Source organism: Galeopterus variegatus, unplaced genomic scaffold (assembly GCF_000696425.1).
Source record: "Galeopterus variegatus unplaced genomic scaffold, G_variegatus-3.0.2 Scaffold63, whole genome shotgun sequence".
Classification (NCBI taxonomy): Eukaryota; Metazoa; Chordata; class Mammalia; order Dermoptera; family Cynocephalidae; genus Galeopterus; species Galeopterus variegatus.
Window position 1 is genome coordinate 212,285 of NW_007726174.1, and position 27,889 is coordinate 240,173.

Here is a 27,889-nt window from a genome sequence, read left to right on the forward strand (position 1 = left end):
CCTCCCCCCCCCCACTCCAGTTTATTTGTGTATTTATTTATTCATTTTTAGCTCCCACAAATAAGTGAGAACATGTGATATTTCTCTTTCTGGGCTACAGTATTTTTTAATTAAATTTTTTTTCTCTTTCTCTCTCTCTCTCCTTTTTTTTTTTTTTCTTCAGGGCCCTCCTGGTCCAAAAGGTGATAAGGTAAGAAAACATGTAGCAAAAACAAGTAAATACAAATCCATAATGGCATGACCTATACTGTGTTATATTTTGATGTTTTTAATGAATATCACATATAGATTTTGGCTAAAACGATCATCTCACCTTCCTATTCTACAGGGAGAACAAGGTGATCAGGGACCTCGGGTAAGTTGTATTCTTCCTATCCTGGACAGAAAACTAGTTTCTAGCTCCAAATTAATTGAATGAAAGTAACCCAGATTCATAACTGCCTTTTTGCCAGATGGTTTAGTAATGGCTGGCAAACGTTCCAGACCACCTATAAATGAAAAGCTTTAACAATAATTAATGTGTATATCCTATGCATTATCTTAACTTGATGTCTATAAAAAGAACATTCTTTTTTTTTTTTTTTTTTTCTTTTTTCATGTCCGGCAACGGACCGCAACCCTCAGTGTCGTGCCCGTACTGGACCGGGACCGGCAACGGGATCGCAACCCTCGGTGTTGCTCCCACGCCTCGCTCAGCCAGTGAGCGGGAACCGGTCTGCATGTGGGATCTGAACCCTCAGCGGGAGTGCCGCCGCGCTTCCCAAGCGGCGCACTGTAGCAGTGCGCCACCGGGCCGGCCCTATAAAAAGAACATTCTACAATAATTAGACCTACTCATTATGGGCCAGAATTACTTCTAACAATTAACATCCACTACCTCTCTAATGACTGTTGTGTCCTTCAGGTTTGAATGCATTGTTTTGCAACATAGAGGCCATGTGTGTTTCTCTTAAATTTAGCCTTTTTCTGCAGTTAAACCTTACATGCTATGGAATAAATATGTTTTATTATAGATAAAAATATTAATGCATTTTACATATTCTCATCATAAGTTTGAATAATACTCATTTGAATTTCTTGTGTTTTATAGATTTTTAAGCAGATGAAATGTATAATGTAATTTAGCATTGTAGGGAAGAGGGACATTCTTTTATACTTCTCAAATGTGGCCCTTTTAACCATTATAACACAATGGTGAATGCTTTGTTGTTACCTTGGTAGTGCCAAGATCTCTGCTTCACATCTGTGCCTTATTACCCAAATGTTCAGACATACTGTTCCAATGATGTAGTGGCTCTGTTCAGACATACCTCTAAATTTTCTCATGTCACTATGCACACAAAAAGCGAGTATTTGGTTGAAGTGAGTAATTTTTTACAGTAGAAAAGCACATTTAATACTTTCAGGTTGAAAACAGAAACTATGTAGGTCTTTCTGTAAAATGTACTGTGCTTAGTTAATTATTGAATTCATTAATAATGCATAGAGGTTTTTTTGCAAAAGATGCAGTTGATGCTAATTTGAAAGGTTTGCAGTCTTTCTATCTCTTCATGTTTCTCAAACTAGGTAAAAGTTATGCTGTGATTTACTTTCTCTTCTATTCAGCTGCTTCTTCATATAAAAAATAATGATTATCCTTCAGAGCAGTTTGTTTCTTGTGGCAGTTATTTTCTTGATGCCTAGCTTCAAGCTAAAAGCTCATCCTAATGGTCAAGGAGATTAAACACCATGGTTTCTACTGTCATGGATGTGAATGGAATAAAACTCTCATAACCTTAAATGATTAGAATATAGCCACTTGCTTGTATGTGGTGATTATTTCACGTGGCATGTCTCCACATATTGAGTATCCTTTCTTTCGACACGCAATATCAAGATCACTCAACTTGCCCTTTCCAGGTAAGAGGGAAACTGTTTCCACTCTGAGAAATCTTCTTTTGGCAAAGGAAGTGAAGGGGCGGCTCACAGCTTAGCTGTCGTCAGTATGCATGCAGTCCTCATTTTCAAAAAGGTGTGTTGGCTTTCATCGTTACAAAGAGTGATGATTGATTATAAAGCTAGGCCAAAGTTTCAGAATGAAACCTGAAACCATCTGAAATTCACCTGGTTTCATGTTGCATTACAAACTAAGACTTGGACCAGTTTTCCTGAAAGTTTGGCCAAAGTTCATGAACTACTTTGACAAACCCAGACTGCCTTTCATACAGATTTCAGCCAGTTTTCACACTGATGAGGGCCAAGTTTCACACAATTCAGAAGCCGTTTAGCATTTCAGGTGGAAAGTGGCAAAAATTGATCCTGTTTCCCCCTAGCTTTTGCTTTACGTTAAAGGAATTTGGATTTACTTCATAATGTAGGGTGAATCTTCATGGGTAAGAATCTAAATGTCCTAAGAGGTATATATGAGTGAAAATGAGAACCCAGTTGAATTGCCAGACTTTTATCAGATTCCTAATTTAGAAACAAAGCAGGTGACATTCGGTGCTCTTAGAATTTTATAAATATTACTCCCCAGTAAGATAGTATTGGCTACTTATTAGGAAATTTATCATATCAAGAGAGCAAAATTAAGGTTTTATATTTCCAAAAACATCAAAAGTAAATTAGAACTGGAAAAGTCTTTAATTTTAATGAAAATTAACTTTACCCACATCCTTTATTTAGGTGCACTGTTACAGCTGATGCCAACTAGAGGCTCTCTTTTTAACCTTTGTGTTTGCATACCCTCTCCATTTCATCCTGTCATAGATTTTTTAATTCCATTTTGGTTCTGACAACTTTCACAATATACTGAGCATCTAATCATGTTCAAGATACTGTGCTTAAAACTACGGACACTAGATATGTGTCTACTTCTCTCTCTCTTCTATTGTCACCGAATTCAACCTACTATTATCTTATGTTCTTGATTACTGCAGTGGTTTTCCAATTAATCTTCCTGCTTCCACTCTTGACCCTGTATAATCTATTTTCTACACAGCAGCCAGAGAGATTGTTTTACATTGTGAATTAGATCATGTTACTCCTTTTAAAATCTTAGAATGAAATCCAAACCACTGTGCTGGCCTTCATGGACTTTCAAGGTCTGGCCCTGTTCACCCACCTCTACAAACTAACCTCAACTCTGGCCTTCCCCTCCACCCACCAGCTCCGACCACACTGTCCTCCCTGTGACTGTACTTATGCACAACTCAACAACTTTCTGTTTGTACTCGTCTTTGATTGGGTGCCTCTTATTGAGATTTCATCTCCTGTGTCACCTCCTCAGGGAGAACTTCCATAACTACCTAATCTAAAGATGAGATTATCCTGTTTTGTTTATTTACTGGCTTGTTATCTGTAAAACATGCCCCTCTATGCACCTTAGAACTTAAACTCTACGAGAGCAAGGGCCTGGTATATCTTGTTTGTATCACCTTCACATAGAATAGTAAAGACTCAAAAAAATTTGTTGAATGTATGAGTAAAATATTAATCATTATTGCCCTCAAAGAGCTGCAAATCTTATGGGTGCCTGATTAAGAAAACTATGTGGTTGTATGTTATGTGCCTTAAATAGCTATATCAAGAGATGCTAGAAAAGGGAAAATTCTATTTTAAATAATCATTGGAGACTATGGAAGAGGTGAAGAGCAAGACAGTACACATTCTAGGAACAGGAAATAGTATAAACAATATTATACAAGTAGAAAGTGGCAGGATTCACTTAAGGGATGTACTAAAAAATCTTCAATGGCTCCCTATTGCCTACTATATTAGACATTTAAAATGTTCCATAATGTAACTTCAATCAGAAAGCTTCAGCCTATATGATACAGTTTTTTCAATATTTAACCTATTTCCTTGGCAGTATTCCTAGTAGAGGCAAAATTGATGAGAAAGAAGTCTTGAAGCAGAAAGTGGGAGATGGATTTGGTCTGTGTTGGATTTACATCCAGGACATCTGACCATGGTTGAATTTGTGGCCAGACTGAAGGTGTCTTTTTTTAAAAAAGCAGTCAGGAAGTAAAAGTGAAAGATATGGAGGTGAAAATTCAGCAAAAGTCTTGGCGCTAATTGGAGGTAGGGGTTGAAGTTAAAAAAGAAGAGATAGAGCTAAAGTTTCTGGCTTGATGCTTGATAAAACTGGTCAGAAGAAAGTTGAGAACATAACTGATAAGTTGAATTTTAGTTATTTTGAATTTGTGATCTTGATAAGATAGTTCACTGGAATAGTGTAGCAAATAGAAACATGAGATTAGAATTCTGAGGTGGTACCATAACTGGAGGTAACTGTTATATAACCAAATTGTCACAGAGTGAGAACTGAAATCATAGGATTAGAAAAATGGTGGGTGAAAGAGTGAGGAAAGAAGTGCCCTAGGACAGAATCTTTAGAAATTTACCCCCATTTAGGGGATGGGATGAGGAAGGACACTCACCAGTAGAGAGAGAGCCTTCACATGGAGACCCAGGACACTGCAATGTGTGAATACCAGAGGAATAACCACTTAAAAAAAAAAAAAAAAAAGGATAGCCAACAGAATGTTCTTAATAAATAAAAAAGGGTGAGGTCTACAAAAAGCTTTTGGATTCTGGTGTTTTGAAGTCAGGGGATATTAAGGGAGTGCATTCTGTTAAGTAGTGAACATGGAATTAAGATTGCAAGAAGTTAAAAGGTAAATGGTAGGAAAGTTGACTGTCTTTGAATACTGTTGGTGGTATATGATTTAATGCAGAGGAAAGTGGGCTCACTATTTTGGCATTAGCTTTCTTTCAGTGTACATCGAGTCAATTTTAAGCCTACAATTTCAGGTGTAATATAACAACTATAAATATCACTTGGTTTTATTCTATGAGGCACTGAGTTGTTAGATTTCCACAGATGAATGCTCGTGACATTACAATTGCACTTCCCTCCTTGTTTCCTGGGGAGAGTTCATTACAGACTTGCCATTAATCTTCAGTTCATTTTTGCAGTCAAACTTTGCACTTTCGCAGTTAGGCCTTTAGGCTGTAGGGCCAGGACGGTGCTTTATCTGTGCTGTCAGTCACCAGGCCCATACTCGATTTTCTTCATTCCATCCTCATAGCTGTGAGGCTATGACCTTTCTGTATTCAAGTAGAGATTGGATGACCTGCTGTAAAGAAGTTGTAGGGAATTCCTAGACTGAACGGAAGTTGGACTAGGAAATAACATCTCGCATGATAATTACAATTGCTACTTGTTTAGTCTTACAATTTGCTGAACGCCTTTCTAGGTTAGTTGCACACATCATCTCTAAGCCTTACTACAGTTCAGTGAGATGGCCTATCAGAAGAAAAAATAGGAAGAGGGGTTGCAGTAGAGTGAAATGATTATCCACACAGGCTACAGTCAGGCTATATGGATCAAATTCTAAGTCTACCACTGTCTATCTCTATGGTTATGATAAGGACCAATAAAATAATGTATGAAAGATGTATAATAAGCCCTCAACAAACCATAGCTATTTATTATATTTTACATGAGGAATCTGGGGTGATTCTCAAATTGACACAGTTTGTAGGTGGTAGAAATGGGATTCAAACCCAGCTCTTTCAGCCTCTAGTCTGTGCTATTTCCAGTGGACCAGACTGCTTCCTGTCAATAAGGTAGTTGTTATAAAGTCATCAACATCATTGCGAAAGGATAGGAGTTACAGAAATATCTGTGGTTAAAATAATAACAATAATAAGGGCCGGCCCCATGGTGCACTCAGGAGAGTGAGGCGCTTGGGAGCGCAGTGGCACTCCCGCCGTGGGTTCGGATCCTATATAGGGATGGCCGGTGCGCTCACTGGCTGAGCGCAGTGCGGGCGACACCAAGCCAGGGTTGCGATCCCCTTACCAGTCACAAAAAAGACAAAAAAAATAATAATAATAAGCAATGTTATTGAATTTTTGAAATATGCCAACCACTCTATGAAGACATACCTTATTTCAACAATCCTATGAAATAGTTAATTTTATTATCCCCGTGTAATAGATGAGGAAACCAGGACTTAGGTGACAGACAATTTTAATATTTTGTCTAAGATAACAGTCAGTCAGTGGCAGAACCAGGATTTGAACCTAAGTTTTTACAGATTACATTTTCCATATATTCTCTCATTTATCCTCAAAAGTAATTCTGTGAGCTAGTAGAACAAATATGGCCACTTTTTACTTTCTGATGAGGATTGATCTCAAGCAGGCTAAATGAATTGTTCAAATTCTTCCACACATATCTACCAAAAGGCAGTGCCAGGACCCATTCCCAGATTCAAAGTTCTGCTCTTTTCACAATGTCAAGCCACTTCTAGATGGCTGCTGGGAATATTTTCAACATTAAGATTCCATGCCTCAGTATAAGATGGAAAGAGCTGGGGAACACACAGATAGGTGGATCTGTTTTCTTTGGAATCATGATGGACTCAGTCTATATGGTCCATGTACTTCAACCCTCCAAAAAACGAATGAATGAATAAATGCTGCATAGTAATACCTTAGAACCTCTGTTTAAGGAGCATAGAGAGGCAAGGCAATGTTGACCCCCATCCAAGGAATGTAAGAATATCCAATTGCCTTGTTATAGTACAGGTTTTACTTCTCAACTTGATGGCATCAATTTGAAAATTGTATAATACCAAGATTCTGGTTATAATTGCTATTAGTATTTTTTTTCTTCAGAATTACCAAATGAATGAAGTCTGTTTTCATGTGTTCGTAAATGCTGTGTTTACATGTTCTATAAGATATTCTGTTGATTCTGCTTTTATTCTGAGCTTCTCTTTGCAAAAGATTGAGTTACATTTCTTGATCAGTAACAGAACCTCAATGTCAAGTGTAAAAGACTGAAGACTTTTAAGTCTTTTCCCATGGTCATGTGTACCCACTACTACTATCACTATCTCTCTTTATCATGAAAGAGGACTTTTGGTTTTCCCAGTTCCTAAGGGCCTCTGCCCTCACCATGATCCACAGCTCTGGGAATCACAATGATACCCAGGGCTTTGATGATAGTGGCTCATATTTCTTTTGTCTGTCTTAGTGACTTAAAAACATAGACTTAAAAACAAGCAAAGCTGTTTTAATGTTTTATAATGTCTTTTTAAATTAGAATACTATATTGTTCTGAATTGTGGCAAACATTACTCAAGCTTAAGCAATAAAATGAACAAACATCATGAAGTTATATTTGACAATATATTAATCTTCTAATCAGTTGGCTACCATCACCTTGCCAAATAACAGAGAGCCCTGATAAAGAAGAGATTTAGTAGTTATTGGTCTCCACATCATCAGCCAGCAGCTGGTTTTAAATTAGTCCTAAGCTCCACAATTTCTATAAGCCACCCAGGAGCTCTACTTAGTTATTTTCATAAAATTCTTTTCTCCTCCTAGTGTATTCAAGTAAATTTTCATAACAGCTGGGACTATGCAAAACTGATAGCATCTTAAAAAACATCTTTGGCAAGACAGATTAAGTTCCAGAAAAGGAAAGCATTTAGAAGTTTATTTTATTATCTTAACCTTTGTTGACTTGAATGATTAAACAGATTCTTTGGCTCTGCTAAAACATTTAGGCCTGGATATTAATTTGATGTTCTTATTTATTTAACCCTTGCCTTTCTCTTTAGCCTTAATGAATACACTACTCTTTTGGTACCGAATGTATTAACTATTAAGAGGGAATGGATTTAACACAATGAAAAGAAATAAATTGTGAGAAAATTATTTTAATGCTTTCCAGATTTAGCAGAAGTTGGCATGGAAACAGAAACCTCATTAAGATTTGCAAATGTTCTCGTTATATTTTCTAATCAGCGTTTCCTTTTGAGTGTTCTCTGTCATACTTCAAACCACTAAGAGTTGAATCCGGGAACATTTGTAAATTCATATTAACGTGGATCGGTTTAGAAAAGAAATTATTTTGGCAAACAATGGTTGATGTGTAGATAATATTTCCTTTGGAATTCAGTGTTATAAATTATATTGTTATTTTTTATATTATTAAATATATTATTTTATTGTTATCAAAGTTATTGGTTGAGTGGCTGGGCTCATCAAATAAGAAAAAAAAAGGTATTAGGAAAGGTTCAGGAATGACTTCACCTATTTTATATCACTTTAAATCTTGTACATTTTTCTCCAGTGTAAAAGATTATGTAAATAAATCTCTTTCTTCTCAATAACTGTAGTAATCCAGTTGGGTAAACTTTTACACACAATATTTGGAAGTAAGAGGGAACAGTTTGCAAAACTCTTAAATTAAACACCCCCCCCACACACACACACAACAGTGTGACATGTGAGCCCTTAACTGAAAATCCTATTGACGACAACACAGATATTAAATATTAAATGAAACCAAAATCCAATCCTAAGCACATACTCTGACAAAGAATTCTGGAGAATAATGCAAACCAGTTTAAATAACCATCAGATTTTCTTTTTGTCTTTTGAGTGCAGTGAACTTCATATTCAAGTAATTATTTCATTCCATTTTATGGAGTAAAGGAAAGATTTTATTTGTCCACTCTTTTATACACACTGCTTATAGAAACTGCAACACTCTTCTTTTTGTGTTTTTACATGACACATATCTGGGCATATACCTTACAATCTTTTCAGACTAATGTGTGCTGTTTTACATTTTTCTTGAAATTGAATAAAATGACAGATTTTAGATAAAAGAAAATATATATGTATATATATTTAATATTATTTCATTTATATTTCTGTTTGAATTTTTGCAAATGTTTTCTGTGAAATACTGGTTAACTGACTTAGACTTCCTTGATGAGTAATACTTTAATAATTCTCTCTCAAATATGAAACTGTACAGAAGATTTTATTCTTTGTCTTCTATTTAAACAATCTAATTATCACTTGAATTTAAACATAAGACTCATAGATTCATTAATTCATATAAAGCCATGGAGCTATGATTTACACTAATGTCTACAACTGAAGCATATAATAAAATGTGGAAGAAAGGATAGATTTGGAGTGGCTTTCTATAGGGAGAGAAAGTAAGCCTTTTAACAATTATAACTAAAACCTGTATTTGAAATGGGCAAAAAAATCCAACTTACACTGCAGCTGATAATATCTATGAATAATGAGCATATTGCAAATAGAAATTACAAGCAATCTATAAGCAATTTACATTAACAAAATTCAACATGATTACCACCATTCTTTTTCTATCACTCCCAGATGCAGAATTATAGTTGCAACTAGAAATGTTTTAAGTGATTTAACCTAATAGAAATCAAGAAAGTATAAAACAGAGGATTTTAATGATGCATCAGGATTTATAGAAGGCACAAGAGGGCAGGACTCTATTTTTGATTCTTCCCTTCAGAATAGGTGAAATAACAGCTTATGCATTGACAGATCATGTTCAGGGGGAATAGTTCCTGTAGGTCTGAATGAAATGGGTCTCTGGAAAGTCATTTAATGCCAGACAGCAGCATCCTTTCATAAGCATACCTGCACTAATGTGTCCAGCAGCTCCTTGTAGCAGACGCAGCCTGTAAATCACAACTGGAAAACAGGACTGGCTTTGTAGGAAAAGGATGTCAGTTGTAATGTCCTACTTCAAATGCAATTCTACAGTGACCCTGGAGAAAGTGAGAAGCTTTGCTTTTCATCTCTTAAAAGTCATTTAAACTTTATTTGAAAAGTGTTGATATTCAGAGAAACTTTATTGACCACTAGTGGTGTTTTTTTTTAATAGCACAAATGGATGACTTAACATACACATACAAACACAAACAATAACAGCAGTAATAATATAACACTGTTGTTTTTACAGTTCCACATACCAAGAAAACTTCTGGACTTTCTTATCATGCTTTATTAGCTTGTGAATTTGGTATAAATCACAAGTGATGGAAAGGTGGTGTCAAAAACCTCCAACATAGCATCCAAAACATCAAAGAACTAGTGGCACAGGACACTGTTTCCAGAATGGGTACTATAGTCAGCTTCAGGCCTGAAGTAATTCATTAGAATTGAATTAAGATAGGGAAATTATGACAGGTAGCAAGAAGAGAGAGAAATTGCCAAGGTGAAGTGACAGTGCTGTTCTGGCTTGAAGCCCATGTGATGTGACGCTAAATGGCAGGAACTGACTGTAATCTTAGGAAGTGCAAGGGAACAACAGGTGGTAATTCCTGCCTTGTTCACCATGTCTTCAAAAGAACATGTCAGCCTAAACATTCTCAGTTTATTGGCGGGGGAGAGAAAAGTCTAAGAGAGGCACCATCAAATTTTTAACTAAGACTACATTCAACTGCTTTCTAAAATGTTTTTATTCTTTGAGCCTTTCATCAAGCTTATTATTTTGAGAAGGTAAATTAATCTCTTTATCTAGACTATTTAAATTGTGGTGCAACCTTGAAATATCTCATCAAAATCTTGATCTCATCATTGAGAGGAAGCAATCACTTTGTGAGATTTCCAGGACTGCTAAAGGAAAGTTCTCTCACTGGTGAAGTAGGAAGTACGGAATGAAGGATGTGACTGAGGGAGCTATGCCCCCAAAATTTCATAGCAATCTATGAAATTTTGGGGGTTAACTTGATATATATTCCTTAGCTGTCTTTTAAAAAGCATCTTTTTATTCAATGTGGTATTTCAGAATTAAAGAGAACATAAGTTAACTTTTAATAATTTAATGCTTAGTTTTTCTTCTTGCATGTCTTAGCACGCAAGGAAAACCATTTTCAGTGTTCCTTTGCACAGTTAGATGGAAACAAGCACAGTGACAATTCTTGACTATCACGTCAAAGATTGCTTCTGGCTTCCAAGAGTCCCCTGACATATTTTGTCATACTTCGAGAGGAACAAATATTTCTCTTGACTTGAATGTTAGATAAAAGTTGGAGATATAATTCAGAAGCCTGGTGCCTTTTCTTAGATATCTTATTTCTTTATATTTCTTAGTGGTTGAGTAAGTCAGAAGTTTCCAGAATGCCAGCACCAGAATTTGCTTTTAGGAATATAAACTTTTTGGTCCAGAAGATTCTCTAATGTATTCTTCGTGTTTAGCATACGTTATAGCAGTTCTTTATAATTTTTCAGGCTTGATTCTTCCTTACCCTCAATTTATTTTTATCCTACTGAACTTTGAGAAGGTAAACACTGGAAAGATTATAAATCAGTAGCATGGTTTTATCAGATGTTTTGAAAATCAGGAATTAGCGTGTCTTCATTAGTATGGTTGATATCCATCATATGGCAGAAAGCCACTAGCTACAATTTAACTATTTTTATTGATATTTTTAAGTTTCTTTTTTAGTATATCTGTTGTTTAAAGAATTTATAATCTATATAATTTTGACCATCACTATAATTTTGGTGATGAAAACAATAGTAAGGAACATTTTACCTTTTAACAATCTGTTATTGTTTCTCTGCCAAATAGATAACCGTTATGTTTACATTAAGGGCTTCATTCCACTACACATCATTTTCATTTTCTGGCATAAACATACATTATTTCTACATTGACGAAATAAAGTGTCTAAAGGATCTGCAGTGTTAGGAAACTCTAGAATACAATATTATAAATCTGTTCTATTTTCGTTGCCTGTTTTGCTCACTACAAAATTACTTTGTCTTGCAACCTTTTGTTTAGTAATCATTTACAATTATTCAATAATATTATAAAAGGAAATGAATTTTGAAGAGTTACAGGAAGAAGTGAATATCTGGAGATATATTAGACATTTTGGATTTGTTCAGAAAGTTAAAGTAGAGATTTACAACTTCACCCTTCATTTTACACTTTTAGGCAGAAAAGTCAAACAAAATGGTAATGGAGAAAGCTTGCTGTGTCACTAGAACAATGCTGAATGTTAATGCTGTAACTCTATCCTGGTCTGTGGTATTACTTCCACTGCTGGGTCATGTAGTTCTAATAAAATGTGTCAGAGAAGAATGCAAAGTTTGAATCATGGTATCTACCCAGAATTTTATATGGTAACTGTTGTTATAACTCAAGTTTTTTAGAATGTGTCCAATGAAATGGCATGTGCCAACAGGGTTGTAGTTTGAGAAACTGTCACAACTTATATGGGATTTCTCTTTTAGGGTAGAGACTAACACCTCTGGTTGGAGTGTGGGGTAAAAGAATTCAATGTCTTCCTTTTTACTTGTTATTGAAATGTGTGTACAATTTTATGCAATCTTCTTTCCCTATTTTGAATTAATAATTTTCAATGGAACAGATTAGAGGCTGCAAACTGGTAGCCTGTGGACCAGATTCTGGTAATAGATAAATTTTATTTGGCTTTCTTAAATTAGTTGCTAAATTTTATTATTGAACAATTTCATATAAAATTTTTTCATAATGAATTTTTAAATTTTTCTTGAAAAATTAGAAGATCCAGCAACATTGGGTCTACATTCTTTTATAATTTCAGTTGAGTCTGTCTGCTTTAGGTGGGGCATGCATTCTGCATTACACACAGTGACACACCCAGCCTTCTTCGTTTGTTTATACATGTGTGCAATCCCTGTTGGCATTGCAGTTTGCGATACCTGGATTAGATATTAAGGTTATTTTGCTTCTGATATTGTGATGACGAAGTCTATCAAAATATGCAGATACATAGGTCACAAAACAGTTAATGATAAATCATTTATTTTCTAAAGAAAAAGGTTATGTTATTGCCTTTAAAATAGTTTATATACTGTTTGTTTTAAAATTACATGGAATTCTTATACTGGTGATTGTTAATCTATGGTATATAGAATTTATTTTATTAGCACACCAAGTCTGTTCAAAGGTTAACATCAGTAGTAGTTCAAACTTGGTCAAGATTCCAGTATAATTTATGTTTTCTTTAAGGTTATTTGTTTAAAATATAAATTATAAAGTAACAGAATTTTAAAAACATTATCTCAGTTGTGTATATAATAGACTAGTAATTAAGGCAATCAGCTTTGTATCATGAATATTCATAACCAATAAAAAAACATGTAAATAATGTTAAAATAAAAAATTTTAGTCCTTTAATTATGTATGTTTAAAATTAGAAACATCACAGACTGAAGACTAGTACTTGAGCCACTTTTTTGAGGAAAATTGTGGCCTTAGATTTGAGAATTTCCTCTAGATTTTTTTTTTCTTTAAATGTATATTACTTAAGACGATCCAGTTTAGATATCTATATCGGTTGTAACTGAAGCTCCTAGATATTTAGAATCATTATATAAATTTATTTGCATACTTTTTTTTATTAGACCCAAGTAATTTCTTTATAATACTAGTCAGTATACTTCTAGAAACATTTCTGTTTAAGGATTATATGTTTTCTGGGTTTTCGTTGTTCTGGTTTTATAGGTGCATGAATGGAATCATCTCCCCTTCCAAACATTTCCAACAAAATTTTCTTGTTGGGGCACCAATGAAAAACAAGTTTATGAATTGTTTGGAATTGTCCCTCATTATACTGATAAATCTTAAGAGAAAACTAATTTTGGTCAGTATTATTTGACCCTTTTTTTCTCTGTGTCCTTATATAAATATAAGGGTAAATTGAAACCTGATTTCTCTGAGTGCAACAAATACTGAGTTTGAAAGAGTGGTCTAAAGGATTAGAAAAAGATAGCATAGAAAGGGTCCTATAAGGTAGATTATATTTCCTTTTATGGAAAAGCATTGTATGTATCTGAAACATTTTTTTCTCATAGTATTTTTAACTATTTGGTAATATAGGAATAAAATTTGGCTTTTTATTAGGATTGAAAATCATTCGTCAATGCCAAAAAGGGTTTCTAGATAAATCTTGAATATTCTATTTTTAAAAAAGTTGGGGGGGCAGATAATATGGGTATGCAAAATTCACTTGCTTCCCTATCAAACTTTCTCTTATAACTGTAAAATAAACTCATTTCACAGCCATCCAATTGCCTAGAAACCCCTATAGGCAATCTTAAGGTCGTGGTTCCTGAGTTTTATTCAAATATCTCCAGTGACAAGTTCGTTCTCTTACAAAGCAGGCTATTCTAATTATAAGCAGTTCTAAGATTACAAAGTAATACCATCATTCATTCAACAAATATTTATTGTCTCTTCTTTTGATCAACATCTACTGTTCTCTACTTCCTATATATGTAGTTTTAGTCTTGCCTTCTGAACTAATTCCTCTTTCACGTGACAGTCCTCCAGTGAGACTGTAGAAACTCTGAATGAAGCTCAACGTTAAAATGAATGCTAAAGCCCTTTTATTCCAGTCCAAATGCTCATCGGCCACATCCCTCAACAAGGGATGGCCTGGCGTAAACTGACTCCTCCCTGTGATGGTGGGGATTATGCTCGACGCTCTATTTAAAGTTCCTCTCCTATCCCATCTCATCTTCTCTTGTTTGAACCCCACTTTCTTCATCTACTCCTCACGTGACAGTTATGCCTTTTTATTGTCCTGGTTGTTCTCTGTACATGCTGCTGTCAGTCTATGTCCTCCTTAAAGGACTAAAAGCCCAGAAATTAAACATATTCATCCAGGTGTGGCCTGGCATGAGTAAAGTGGGATATAACCTATCTGTTTATATTAATGTAGCCTGGAATTAGGTTAGCTTTAAACAACATTGGCAGCCATATCCTATGTTAATGTATAAGTTTATTATCAACTTAAATCCTATCTTTCCTTTTTTTTTGTTTCTAACCCTTAGCTCCAATTGGGTGTTTATATAGTTTGTTTATTGAATCCACACACCGTGCCTTAGTTTTAGTCCCATTTTATTAGTATACTCTCCTCGTTCCATCCTATTGAGTACTCCACTAGGTTCTGATTCTGCCATCCAAAAAATATTATATCTCCTCTTCTCTCTTATTTTCTGGAGATTGAGATATAGATATAGAAACAGATTGAAATCATTTCCAGACCCAAAATTTAAGAAGACTTATGCAGTTCATTGATACAGATGTGGGATCGATCAGGACTGAGGTCGTGAATTGTGTGGCAAACTAAGCACTATTATGTGGGTAGATTGTTCAACTAGTTAGAAATTCACTGTTTTTACTGGCCCTTAGTTCAGTTTTCTCAACTGAGTATCTAAGGATAGTACAAGAAACCTTGGCATACCTCTTGCTGTAATCCAGTTACATATGTACATTCATCTACTAATAACCCATTATTTTTTTGTCATTGTTGTTGACGGCTGGCCAGAATGGGGATCTGAGCCCTTGGCCATGGTGTTATAACACGACAGTCTAACCAATTGAGCTAACTGGCCAGCCCCTAATCCCTCCTTTTAAAAAAAGAAATAACGATAATGTATTTTTGGTAGCTAGCTGGAAGATAATCTTTTAAATTATTTTTAATATTTAATTTATAAATTTTCACCAACTATCCTTTTAATAATCTATTCCAGTCTTAACTTCGGTGAATATAAATTTTACCAATCTGTCTATATTTTGCAGAATCTACCTTCTTCCTTAATTTTTCTTCTATTACTTCTTCCACTTTTCCACAGTTCCTGAAAAATGATCTGGATGGTTGGGTAATTTTTTTGGCGAATGCTTAGTATTTTGAAAGCAATTCTTCGAGCTTAGATACATTTAGATTACTAAAGTTTTCACTATTAATTGCTTCACTTTTCTTGACATTTAATATGACCAATATTTGTGGCAATTTTTAACTGAAAGAACTATTTTTTTTCTGTTTAACAGAGAATTAGAAGTTAAATAGGAACTGGTTGCTATCACTTTCTTCTGTCAGCTATGAACATTTTACTCTTAGGCTGAAAAAATAGGCCTATTCTTTATTATTCTTCTTTCTGATTCTAACTGGAAATATACATCGTGTTGCCCTTAGAACTTTCCCCCAATCCCCATGGGGTTAAGTGCTTCTGACACAGATCATAATGTTCCATGCCACTTTCCTATATTAATCATTGGCTTGACTTTTACTTCCTTTTTTCTTTCCTTCCTTACATCTAATTAAAATGGTCATAACAAAGGAATCCCACAAAGAATGAGAGTGGAAGGGAAGTTAAGGGCCTAATAATTCACAAATTGGATAATGATGCCTTGTACAAAAATCGACTCTGCCATTTCCTTTGAAAAATTTTTTTCTTAGTCAAATTTGTTTTGTGCTATTTTTCCAACATTAACTTCCCCAACATTTCACAAGTCAATGAACATGGCCAATTATACAATTAATGTTTATGAAGCTTCATCTCAACTATATGTAATGTTAGGAAGCTTCATCCCAGAGCTGTAAGATGATAAATTATTCTTCTTCCCTTTTATGTTCTATAATTGCCAATATCCCATAACAAACAAGGAGATGGCTGACAGTCTCTATGTGAAAATAAGCAATTCAACTTCAGGAATGACATGATAGGTATACATCTTGTAATTTTTTAGGCACATATGGGAGTCATAAAAATTATAGCTGATGAGGTGGGAGAACTGGTTACTTACCTGAGTATCCCAGTTGCCACCTGGGTTTTGAAAAGTAAACTTTGTTTCTTATGCATACTGAAATCAGACACTCATTCAAGAAAAAAATTAGATTTATGAAATACATCTGTATTTTGTAAGTTGGGCTGTGGCTTTTAGATATTTTAAGACAAAGAATGAAAAAAACAAAAAATGAAAAAAACAAGTTTAAAAAAGTAAGAAAAAGAAAAAAAAGATATTTTAAGACATCAGAGAAAGTTTTTTTCCTGGGTCTTGATTGTATATGCATTGAAACAGAACAGTGTCATTCATTTTTTTTTTCTTTTTTATTTACTGGTAAATAAGGCAAATATATCATTTAATATTTACTAAGTTGAAAGATCATGTTATGTAGCAAATTAATTCATATGATCATAGGAAGAAAAAAATCTCGCTTCTTTTATATATGGGCAATTTCCTTTGATTAAACAGAATATTAAGTACATTTAAATAGAGAATTGACCCTATCAAAAATTGCACCCAAGGCTTAGTTTGAGCCCTTATTTTCAGTAATTTTCTAAGACAATTTAATCTTTATTTAAAAAAAATTTAAATAAATTGAGAGCGCGGCGACGCTCCTGCCAAGGGTTCGGATCCCACATACAGACCGGTTCCCGCTCACTGGCTGAGTGAGGTGCGGGCACAACACCAAGGGTTGCAATCCCGTTGCCGGTCTGGTCCGGTACGGGCGCGACACTGAGGGTTGCGATCCGTTGCCGGACACGAAAAAAGACAAAAAGGAAAAAAAAAATTTAATTTTAGTTGACATGTAATTGTACATACTTCTGGGTTAAAATCTGGTGTTTTAATACATTTATGTTGTATAATAATCAGGTTAGGGTAGTTAATGTACCAATCATCTCTAATCTTTGCTCTTGAGATTTTTGGTTGGCTTGTTATCACCTAAATATTTGAAATTTGGAAGTAAAAATAAATTTGAGGTAAAAAATTGAATATTACCTGTATAGTTATTTCAAGTAAATTATATGTGCAAATAAATATCACTTTTAAAAATTAAATATAATAAACATTATAGCATGTGATATACAACCTAATATAAAAAAGTACTGCATTTCATTAAACAAAAACATCATCAACCACAATCAAGAAATTGAAACCAAAAAGTAAAAAGTTCATATTATGATTTCTAATATGCATGTCATTATAAAGTTTGTATTTAATTTCACAGAAGTCAGGAAATTCTGTTCTGAGATTCCCAAAGAAACCGCAATTCTCACATAGATTGTAACAGCTTCTTACATTAAGAGCTCAAATGATGGGATGCCTCCCATACAGATCCATCACTTTAGGATGTAGTACTTCCTTTTCAAAAAGGAATTACACCTTGTTCTATTCTTCTTCCTCCTAGAATATTATACAACAATCATACTTAGAAGTTTTTATGATTTAAAAATTGATGCTCTGAATTACAATGTGTGATTGGTGCAATGAAAACTTGTAGCCCTTTTTTAAAATGCTAATGCAGCAAAATAAGGTTCCATTGACAGAGCTAAGTTATATTTCCTTTCTGAAGCAAGGCCCTTCTACAATTGTCTTGTTTCTAATTTAGCGTTCGAGAACAGTAGGTCAGAGATCTTTAACTGGTAGTCTTTGGGCCAAATTCTACTCTCAAGTATATTTTTGTTTGGACCAAAAACTGTTTTAAATTAAATCTGAATTGGAATGGTTACAAATATTTAAAATCTTAAGGATTTGTTTTAAAAAAAGAACACTTGGATTTCTGGCTTCTCTTGAAGCAGGTGAAGATGTGGCAGCAGTAGATCTGCTGTCCCCTGTGGCAAAAATCAATTGAGTAGTTATTGTTTCTTTTTAGGTCCAGCTTCATCCTCCTATTCAGGCAAGTCTCCCTACTTCCTTTTGTTAAACCTGCTTTTTTATTTATGTTATCTGCTTATAATCATTTGAGTTTACTTCATATGCACAAGTGACATCAAATATGAATAAGGACGGGATGTTCAAACATACCCTAAATCACAATCAATTTTTTAGCCCCCTTTGAAAACATGCAAATTTCAGAAATACCTTCAAAACACTGGTTTTAGTTTTATGTGATTGAACAGACCCTGGAAAAATACTACAAAATTAGAATGAAACCTAAAGAGGGATGTCAGAGAATAGAACCGGATTAACTAGTGGCAAAAGGTACCTAGAGTAGTACCACTGCAAGTAACACTACTATCTGGTTAACTTTTCCAAGTACTACTTTATCTTTTTGTTGCTAAGGTCAGTTTTAAAGAGTTCAGTTATCCCAGAGGGCTGCCAGGTATTTCTGTGGACTCAACTTTACTTATGGAGGATGGTGAACTTCAGAGGTGGAGTAGGTAGTACAAGGATAACTAGCTATGCATTATAGTCATCTACATCTGATGGAAGAAGGAAAGAGGCTACCGTCCAGGGCACATGCCCAAGGAATTTTAAAGTCAACTCAGTCTAATATCATGCAAAGGAAATTTAGCAAATATCCATTAAACCAGAACACTAGAGTTTCTAAGGAACAGCAGGACACTTATTCTTTCTCTCTCAGCATGAAAAATGCAAAAAAGTTGAATTTTTCTCACAGGCTACTGTACAAATGCCCATTTTCCCTTCATTATCAGGTGCCCTGTCAGCTAATGAATCCCCTATTTTCTTGGTGCTGTTCTTTCCTGATCCATGCTGTGTCTCCTCTCCCAGATGTAACATATTTCCTTTCAGAAAATGCATAGGGTAGATTCAAGTTGAGGTGAGTTCTTGACTTGGCAACTCGACTAGAGAGAACCCTAGTTTTTACGGAAATATAGATGCAAAATATTGTTGTATTACATGCTATTATGATACTGCACCATCTTAGAGGGAAGATTCCTTGAGAATTAAAAGACTATATTAGTTTGAACTCCACCATTCAAAATGTGTATTTCAAAGGCACGTGAAATGAAATTCAAAGGGGGCCAAATTTAAGCTTGCTTTTGCATTATTTTTCTTAAAGGGAGGTTTAAGCAAATTATTATGTAGTGTTAGGTAATCAAATTCATATTCTGAACTTATGAAGAATTTTTTAATTTCATACAAGAGCTGAATTTTCACAGGTTTTCTTTTGCATTTACTTGCAAAACATAATGCTCATTATAAATGTGCTCATTTATTCATTAAAGAATTAATCTAAAGATATATACTAGATAACAATTGATCAGACTAGTTCTGATTAATATATAAAGTTTAAATCATAAAAATAAGTTTATTTTTGGGCCGGCCCGGTGGCGCACTGGATAGTGCGCCGCTTGGGAAGCGTGGCGGCGCTCCTGTCCGAGGGTTCGGATCCCACATACAGACCGGTTCCTGCTCACTGGCTGAGCGAGGCGCGGGAGCAACGCCGAAGCTTGCGATCCCGTTGCCGGTCCCCGGTCCGGTACGGGGGCAACACTGAGGGTTGCAATCCGTTGCCGGACACGGAAAACAGACAAAAAAAAAAAAAAAAAGTTTATTTTTAATTACTATAAACTAGTATGATTATAATATATAATTCAGATTGCCATATATTTAGACAGGGCATTTCCCAGAATAGGATACATATGTAAATTTTATTGTTCAAAACCAAGTTTATTGCCCTAAATTCAAAACTTACTACTCTTTCTATAATCTTTAATTCTTTTAAAGGGATTTTTGTCATCAACTTTGGGCTAGGCTCACAATGCCTTCTTGAAACTCTCAAAACCAAATGTGTTTCAGAATTTAGAGATTTTAGGAATTAGAAAGCTAATATTGTTTATACACTGCATATTGTCTGACACCCTTAGAGAGGCCTGAGACCTATAATCAAACCATAAGTAGCCTCACATCTATTCATGTAAGCTTTTTGCCACCATGTGAGTTTGCTGCAAGCTTAGAAAAACTTTAGTTAAATTTATGAAAAAATATTTTATCTTCAGGGACCTCTGGATTTTAGAATTGCACACAAAGGATCGTGGAGTATATCTTGGTTTCAATCTGTTCTTCGTAACTTTGCCAGAGTGGTCTTCCTCAAATCCATGTAAGGATGGCACCTTCGTTGTGCAAAAACTTCTGTGGCTGCCCACTACTTCCCCCTTTGAGCTTCTTTTAACACCTCCCACATCTATACCCTATCAACTTCTCTAGGCTCTTCGCTAAAAAGTGTGTAATCATCCCAGCCAAACTCACCAGCATTTCCTGAGTATACCTTCTATCTCTTTGCTCACCGTATTTCGACTGGAAGACCTTCTTCTAGAGCCCCAAGTCTACACTCCACCTCAAATACCATCATCTTGTTTGTCCCCACCTGTCTCAAATTCCACATCCGTGGGAGCCTTACTTCATTCTCCAGACAGAACATGCTTAAGTACTACCTATCCCTCTAATTAGAGCACTAGGTTAGTATATTTTCCATTTAAATTGATGTTCATGTGATAATTCCCCCTCCCCACTAGATGAAACCCTACAACTTCTTTTACTATACTTGGCATGTGCATGTACTCAAAAGACATTTGTTACAGAAAAGAAGGAATGTTTTAGTTAATCTCTCTCTAGTTCTCAGCAATCTGACCTCCCACAGGAGTCCTAAAACCCATAGTCATTGCCTTTGCCCTTATCCTGACCTTGCCCAAGTAAAGAACAGAGTCTAAGTCTCAGGGGAGAGTGCCTAGGACAGGACCTATTCTCTGTAGTCAATTCAGTATGCCTTTAGAAAAGAAAACTTTTTTTCTATTTGGTTCTGGTATTCATCTTGATAATACTATCAGAAAGGAAGCATATCAGTGCCCTCTGGCAGTGGCCAGCCACCAAGGGTCTCAAGGGCTACTCCATTCTGGAGGTCTAAACTTAAGTGTCATAGCCCTGAGGAAGTCCTCCTGGACCACCTGACCTGGGTTAGGTCCCCTTCTATGCACTTTCATAGCTTTTGTTTTGTTAACAGTCATCATCCTCACTTTTGGGATATGAATCTCAATCCAAAAATTTAGGTGGGTAAGAAATATGACTTAATTTTCTCAAGAATGATTACATTTTGTAATGATGAATATGCCAACTATCCTGATTTGATCATCACGTATTATACATAAATCAACAGTACTTCACAAATATGTATAATCAATTATGTTTCGATTGAAAAAAAAAAGAAATATGACTTAATTTTCCATAACAACTTGATTTCTGAATCCGAGCCTCCAGTCTTTGGAGATGACCAAAAAAACCGGACAGCTGTCTTCTTAGGATTTCCAAACTTTCATCCTCCTCTAGGACTGTTTCACTGTCCCTGGTCTTTGTTCATCAGTCTACACAGTTTAGGGCTAAGGAGACAGTGTGGCTTGACTGGTCTGCATGGCCCTTCATCTACAGTGTGTCATTGCTGCATCTATGGGGCATGGGAATCCTTCTGCCCTTTCTGTGCTATGCCTGGGACAGGGGAATCTCCTACAAGGGGCCCACGGTCCTACCCATCTAGACATGTCACATAGCTATTTCCTCTTTGAGGTGTTATTGCCTCCCAGGAGGTTCTGCTGGGAAACAGGGTTTAGGACCCCTCTGCTCTTGGAGAACACAGATCTCTTTCCTCTGTTCCACTTTGGGGGTGCATCTTTCTAGATATTTTTGTTTTCTAGCAATGTTGTTAGACAAGTTTTGTTTTTCACCTCCCTCCTCATGTCTCTTCTGAGGCAGTGGGCCAAATAAGAGGTTGATTGGGGGGGTGGCGGCCGGGGCAGTGGGGACAGAGTAAAGGAAATGGAAAATACAAGAGAAAAAGGGCATGGATAAATATGTCAAAAGAGATCCCAGCCACATTTGAAGTTGCTTATTTAATGTCTGCCTTTCTTAATTATACTTCAAGTTCCATGAGGCCTGGGATAAAGACGATCTTATTTACCTCTCTAGTCTCAATGTTCAAATATTGCCTTGCTTATAATATGATCTTGTTAAATTCTTCTTGAATAAATGAATGAATAAATAGGAATGGAATTCAGAGATTGTGAAGAATTTATGAAAAATATAATGGTTAAGAGGGTAGACACTGGAGCAGATGGCTAGGGTATGAATCTTGGCTCCTCTGCTACTTATAGTTAGGTGGGCAAAACCTTTACCTCTTCCTGCCTCAAATTTCTCATCTGTCCAGTGGTTGGTGTGAGTATTTCTATAGCTCTCAGGAAAATACCCGGCATATAGTAAGTATCATATGAGTGTTCACCACTATGATTGCCATCATCATCACCATTATCATTATTTATTATTTTAATTATTTTTAAGAAACACTAAGACAGGACTGCTGGCATGATGTTCATTTAGAGAAAATAGCTTTGATCCAATTATGACAAAGTTTATATAAATAAAATTGATACAATTTTATTTTTCTCCATCTTCCCAGACTGTGAGGCTGTTTTATTTTTCTCCCTCATATCTTGTATCTATATTTCTCTGATTCCCTCAGGCTGAGACAATGCTTCTTCAGGAATCCTACCTCTTTTCATTGAGTCTCATGTTTTATTGGCCTTTCTTATTTGTGTGTCATTAGGAGACACTTTATAGCAACTCCCAGGATCCCTTAATAGATCATAAACAAGTAGCATCTTTGGCTCTACACATGTAGTTTAGACAGTTTTTCTTATATTTTGCACTTGCCAGTACTGAAGTCTATCTGCCATCTTTCTTATTCACAGGTCTTTTGTAATTTGTTTTCATTTACTTAGAATTTTAGTAGCTATGGTATTTAATGACCTGCGTCGATAGTAAAATTGCATTGTTCTCTTTCTCTTAAAAATAATTCATAAAATTCACATTAATCATTCACATATAAAAAGATAATTCCTGAAGTGACTAGGGTTAATATTTATGACAGAAGATAATACACTGGAGTGCAGGCAGCCCTCTGCCAGACCGGCAGAAGGCAGGAAGCGTGCCCAGAGACCTCAACATCTGCAGGCAGCCCCACCAGACCAGCAGACACTGCTGCCACAAGGGTGGTGAACCACAGCCACTGCCACAGCCACTTCTGCCACAAGGGCAGCTCACCGCCACAGCAGCAGCCACCATTACCATGCAGGCAGCCAATAGACCACTTGACTGCATTGACAAAGCAGAGTCACCAGCGGAGCCCACGGAAAGAGGTGAGCAAGCACAGACCCACAACTTAGTGGCCCAACCCACAAGAGGAATTATGCTGCCTATGATTTATCATACCTGGTAGTGGGAGGTATGTGTGCAGCCCACACAACTGCTGTGATCCAGGGACAGACACAAACAGAACCACCCAAGCATGCAGAAACCAGGGTACCCAAATAGAGTAGGGAAGAAAATTCTCAGTCATTACCAACCCATCCCCCAACCAGGGGTAGCAAGGACCAGAACAAGCCTCTGCCTTTAGGAAAGAAGAAAGAGAGCCCCTGCCCAGGGTCACCCATTCAAGCCAAGGAGCTCCAATATACGCCAGTGCACCCATCAGCATCATGGGAAGCTAGCTGGGCTACCAACAAGCCTGCACAGGGTCACCCACCCTGCCAAAGAGTGACAGGACACCTTGTCGCTTCTTCCAAGAACTGGAGAGCTTGTTCATACCCCTGACGAACCAGCACAGTGTCACTAACTTCAGCAAGAATCACTAAGTGCCCTAGTGCCTATGCCATGGAGGCACTCACATGCAACTCCAACACTGAATGTGGCTGGAATACCCACATGGAGCCTAAACTACTGCCTCTACCTGGAACCAATACTAAAACACACTACTCAACTGTCAATAAAAAACACATCTAGAAGAGGAAGTCTCTCTCCTCAAAACCTGCTCCAGAGTAATAGAAGAAACAATGCTGTATCAAATGACCAGACATCAATGTAGAGATAATAGAAATATGAAAAAACAAAATATGACACCACCAAAAATATAATCATTGTCACATACAAGACCCAGTAGAGCAAGAAACCCTTGAAATGACTGAAAAGGAGTTCCAAGTAACAATCTTAAGGAAACCCAATGAGATAAAAGAGGACTCAGTCAACACAATGAAATGAGAAAGAGTATCCAAGACATGAAGCAGGAAATTTACAAAGAGATTAATACCTTAAGAAAAATGTAGCAGAACTCCTAGAGATAAAGGATTCATTAACAAAATAAACACAACTGAGAGCTTAAGCAGTAGGTTAGTGCAAACAGAAGAATTTCTGATCTTGAAGATGGTTTCTTCAAAATAACTCAGGCAGACCAAAAAAAAAAAAAAAATTTTTTTTTAAGAACTTAAGAACCCTAAGGGAGCTAGCAGACAACCTTAAGCATACAAGCATCTGAATTATGAGTATTCCAGAAGGGGAAGAGAAAGGTATGGAAACCCTTTTCAAAAAAATAATAGCAGAAAACTTCCCAGGTATAGGGAGAGACACGGACTTTCAGATGCAGGAGGCTAACACATCTCCAGATGCAATCCAAAAAGATCCTTTCCTAGGCACATTATAGTCAAACTGGCAAAGCTGAAAGATAAAGAGAGACTCTTACAAATGGCAAGAGAAAAGCATCAAGTCACCTGTAAGGGACTCCCCATCAGGCTAACAGCAGATTTCTCAACAGAAACTCTACCAGCCAGAAGAAAATGGGATGATATATTCAAAATATTAAAAGAAAAAAACTGCCAGCCAAGAATACTATACCCAGCAAGGCTATCCTTCAGAAATGAGAGAGAAACAGTGTATTTCCCAGACAAACAAAAACCACAGGAGTTCACCACCACACAACCAGCCCTGCAAAATAATCCTCAAGGAAGTCCTGCCTCTGGAATCTGAAAAATGATAATCACTACCACAAATACACAAGAATAAAACCCACTGGTAGAATAAAAATGCAAATGAGAAAGAGAAAGAAACTATGTCTTACATCTCAAAAAACCAACAAACACTGAGCACAATAATTAAAGGGGAAGAAAGGAACAAAAGGTATTTAAAACATACAAATGAAAATTGATAAAATGCTGGAAGAGAGACAGTTCCTTTCAATAACAGCCCGAAATGTAAATGGATTAAATTCCCCATGCAAAAGACACAGACTGACTGCTTGGATTAAAAAGCTAGACCCAACTATATTGCTGTCTTCAAGAGACTCACCTCACCTGTAAAGACACATACAGACTCATAGCGAAGGAAAGGATAAAGATGTATCATGCAAATGGAAACCAAAAATGAGCAGGAGTAGCTATTCTTATATCAGATAAAATAGGTTTTAAATAAAGAACCATAGAAAGAAATAAGGCCATCATATAGTGATAAAGGCATTTATCCAGCAAGAAGACACAACAATCATAAATATAAATGCACCCAACACCAGAGCACCCAGATATATAAAGCAAACACTATTAGACGTAAAGAAAGATAAATCCCAATATGATTAACAGTTGGGGATCTGACCACCCCACTCTCAGCTTTGGACAGATCATGTAGGCAACAAATCAACAGAGAATTGGGGTTTGAACTACACTGTAGCCCAATTGGACCTGGCAGATATCTACAGAACACTTCATTCAACAATTACAGAATATACATTGTTCTCATCAGCACACAGAACATTTTCCAGCATAGACCACATGTTAGGTCACAAATCAAGTCTGAACAAATTTAAAAATCTTCTTAGACTGCAACAGATTAAAACTAGAAATAAAAAACAAGGGAACCTTTGGAAACTATACAAATACTTGGAAAATAAACATGCTCTTGAGCGACTTATGGGTCCAAGAAGGAATTAAGCAGAGAATACAAAAAATTTCTTGAAACTAATGAAAATAAAGACACATCATACCCAAACCTGTGAGATACTGCAAACACAGTGCTAAGAGGGAAGTTTATTGTAATAAACACTTATATCAAAAGAATAGAAATATTTCAAACAACCTAACACTACACCTCCAAAAAAACAAAAATCTAGAAAAACAAGAACAATCTAATCCCAAAATTAGTAGATGGAAATAAGTCATTACTTATCAGAGCAGAACTAAATGAAATAGAGATCCAAAAAATGATTCAAAAGGTCAATGAAACAAAAATTTCTTTTTTTTGAGAAGATAAACAAAACAAACCATTAGCAAGGCTAACTAAAAAAAGGAGAGAGAAGACTCAAATAACAAGAATAAATGATAAAGGAGACATTACAACCAATACCAGAGAAATACACAGAACCATTAGAAACTATTATAAACAACTGTATGCCAACAAATTTGAAAACCTGGGGAAATGTATAAATTTCTGGACATGTACAAACTCAAGAAATAGAAAACCTGAACAGACCAACAGCAAGCAATGAGATTGAAGCAGTAATTGGCAACCTCCCAACAAAGAAAAATTCAGGACCAAATGGCTTTACAGCTGAATTCTACCAAATTCTCTTTTAAAAAAGAATTAATGCCAATTCTCTTTAAACTATTCCAGAAAATTGGAACAGAAGGCTTTCTCCCAAGCTCATGCTGTGAGGTCAGCATCACCCTGATACCAATACAAGACAAAGATACAACAAAAGAAGAAAACTACAGATCAGTATCTCTGACAAATGTTGACATGAAAATCCTCAACAAAATATTAGCAAACAGAATACAGCAACACATCAAAAAAATTATATACCATGATCAAATGGGATTCATCCCACAGATGCAAGGATGGTTCAATATATGCAAGATAATAAATGTGATATACCACATCAACAAAATTAGGAAAAAAACCATATGGTTATCTCAGTAGATGCAGAAAAAGCATTTGACAAAATTCAACATCCCTTCATTATGAAGACTCAGCAAATTAGGTATAGAAGGAAATTATCTCAACACAGTAAAAGCCATATATGACAAACCCACTACCAATATTATCCTGAACAGGAACAAAGCAAGGACGCCCACTCTCACCACTCCTATTTAACAGTATTGGAAGTGCTAGCCAGACCAATCAGGCAAGAGAAAGAAACAAAGGGAATCGAGATTGGAAAAGACAAAGTAAAGCTGTTCCTGTTTGCAGATGACACTATCTTATGTGTAGAAAAGCCTAGAGAACCTACAAAAAAACTCTTAGAGATGATAGATGATTTTAGTAAAGTTGCAGTATACAAAATTAATATGCAAAAATCAGTAATGTTTTTACACTCTGATAATGAACAAGGAGAAAAAGAAATCAAGCCCATTTGCAATAATAACCAAAAAATAAAATACCTAGGAATAAACTTAACCAAGGAGGTGAAAGATCTCTACAACAAGAACTATAAGTCACTTGCTGAATGAAATTAAAGAGGATTCAAAAAGATGGAAAGACATTCCATGTTCTTGGATTGGAAGAACCAGCATTGTGAAATGTCCATGCTATCCAAAGCAACCTACGTATTCACTGTAATCCCCATCAAAATACCAGTGAGAACAACAATCTTCACAGAAATAGAAAAAGACTATCCTTACCTTCATATGGAACAACAAAAGACTCTGAATGGCCACA

General features: G+C 35.8%; 1 protein-coding gene across 1 annotated transcript in view; it reads left to right on the forward strand.

Annotated features, from left to right (window-relative positions):
- The window catches only part of COL25A1 (collagen, type XXV, alpha 1), a 214,896-nt gene that overhangs the window by 60,441 nt on the left and 126,566 nt on the right, over positions 1-27,889 (forward strand). The window contains exons 4-5 of the mRNA XM_008576720.1: positions 164-190; positions 329-355. The gene's annotated coding sequence lies outside the window, so the exon portion shown is untranslated. The remainder of the gene's footprint in view (positions 1-163; positions 191-328; positions 356-27,889) is intronic.